This window comes from Oratosquilla oratoria, chromosome 5 (genome assembly GCF_046742065.1).
Source record: "Oratosquilla oratoria isolate Oo_2021 chromosome 5, ASM4674206v1, whole genome shotgun sequence".
NCBI classification, from domain to species: domain Eukaryota; kingdom Metazoa; phylum Arthropoda; class Malacostraca; order Stomatopoda; family Squillidae; genus Oratosquilla; species Oratosquilla oratoria.
Window position 1 is genome coordinate 4,103,981 of NC_134781.1, and position 2,500 is coordinate 4,106,480.

A 2,500-nucleotide genomic window follows, 5' to 3' on the forward strand; every position below is an offset into this window, starting at 1 on the left:
AGAATCTCCAAGGTACATGTTGTTTACTCCAGACGTCTTACGACCCAATGAGAGGTGTTCTTCAGGAGTTACAATACACACAATGATATAAGAAACAGGAATGACAAATGAGGTGTGGCGGGGGAGATTTTGTACCCGCGAAGAAACACTGGGACAGGAAGTCATATCAGGTTGTAAGTGACCAAAATTAATTTGGTGAATTGTGCTGTTCTCTAGATTTCTGTTTTATTGATGACTTTTGTACTAAGATTTCTTCTTCTTTTGTGACGTTTTGTACTATGCCAGTTTCTTTACTAGTGTATAATCTTGTGACATCTTGTACTATGCCAGTTCCTTTCCTAGTGTATAATCTTGTTATTTTTAAACCTCTTTGTAACACCAACTTTTCTGTATTCCCCTGAAGATGTGAATAACACGAAAGCATATGGAAATTACTGTTTCGTTTCGATTTCCTTAGTGGTTACCAGCAATATATATATATATATATATATATATATATATATATATATATATATATATATATATATATATATATATATATATATATATGTTCCAAGTTTCTGCTCCATACAATGCAGAATCATAGAACATATATATATATATATATATATATATATATATATATATATATATATATATATATATATATATTTATATATTATATATATATTGCTGCTAACCACTAAGGATATCGAAAGTAAACATAAGAGAGGAAGAGAGAAGGAGTTGGGATGTGTGTGAGATGAGGTGTCTGTGGAGTAGGATGGGGGTTACTAGGCTAGATAGAGTAAGAAATGAGGGGATGAGGAGGAGAACAGGGGTGGAAAGGGAGTTAGGAGATAGGGTTGATGAAAGAGTATTAGGATGGTTTGGACACATGGAAAGAATGAGTGAAGAAAGGCTAGTAAAAGAGGTATGGAAGGCAGATGTGGAGGGAGTGAACTTGAGGGGACGTCCTAGGATGAGGTTGATGGATAGGGTGAAGGGGGCTTTCGGGAAGAGGGAAATGTCTGTTGAGGAAAGACGGGAGAGGACAGAAGACAGGGGTGAATGGAGAATGGCTGTATATGGATGATGATGTGATGCATGAGGTGGAATGGGCGGGGGGATGGGGGTGAGGTAGTATGTGGAGCAAAATTTGACGCAGCCCGAAGGGATTTCTCCCCGTCTTCTCCTTGTATGGATGGGGGGACGGAGAGGGGGGGGCGCCGATATAATGACGCGGCCTTGCTGAGGCTGTGCTGTGACTTTCGAAACTCACTCTGACCCAGGGCAGTGGACAAGGTGCAGAGATGAGACGTCATCTAGGAGGTGCTATGATAAGAGGGAAGAGGGAGGGGGGAGGGGTGTGGAGTGTATTGATGGCTGGAATGGGTGGGAATGATTTTATGCTTTTTCCTTTTTGGCTACCTCCCTTGTAAGGGAAAAAAAGCCTTGGTATATGTCTTCATGTATATATATATATATATATATATATATATATATATATATATATATATATATATATATGTATGTATATGTATATATATATATATGCAAAGTAGACCACTTGGAAAAAGAAACTAACGAAGCAGAGCGCTTTCGTATATTACATCTTCAGTGCAACAAGTACATAGTGATAGGAATACATAGACAATATATATATGATACAAAGGAACCAGGACAGTTTTGAATAAGCATACCGACCAATTACCCCCTAGAGAGCGGAAGGTCATTGTCAATTATCTTACGATGGTCGGGCGACATCAGGTCACAGTCGCCAAGGAGAGCGGAAGGTCATTGTCAATTATCTTACGATGGTCGGGCGACATCAGGTCACAGTCGCCAAAGAGAGCGGAAGGTCATTGTCAATTATCTTACGATGGTCGGGCGACATCAGGTCACAGTCGCCAAGGGTCACTGTTTCTACTACTTATATAGGGCGACATTAAGTCAATTTGTTGGATTACATTTTACATGATATTATCTTATTAATTTCTTGACAAATGAAATTATCAAGTTTGTACAAGCCTTTATGTAGGTTGGTATTTTGATTACTAGTGGTATGAATCAAACTGCACTCTATTAAATTTCTTGCTATTATGTTGTTGTTGTATTAGCATCATGGATACCACACGCTTCTTCAACACCTTCATCTCTCTCAACCCTGGTCTGGCTCCGTTTGTGAAGGACTTTGCTTGGGCCTTGACCAAGGCCCATAAACTACGATTACGGCTGCAGTTTCTACAAAATTGCCTGAAGGAACAGGTATTACCGAAGTCTGTTCTTCCCCAACGACCTTTGAAGATGTCAGATCGCCCGTTCGATGATTTCTTGTTGAAATGTATTGACATTGCCAAATTAGAAGTGAAAGAAGCTTTTAGAATCAAAAGGGCCAAATGGCATATTTTTCAACAAACTATACCATCCATTGATAAGGAAGTGCTTTTAACTATTGCTTCTGCAATATGAGATCCATTTGTGACCTTCTTGCCAAGAAATTAAAAAATAAGTTACAACA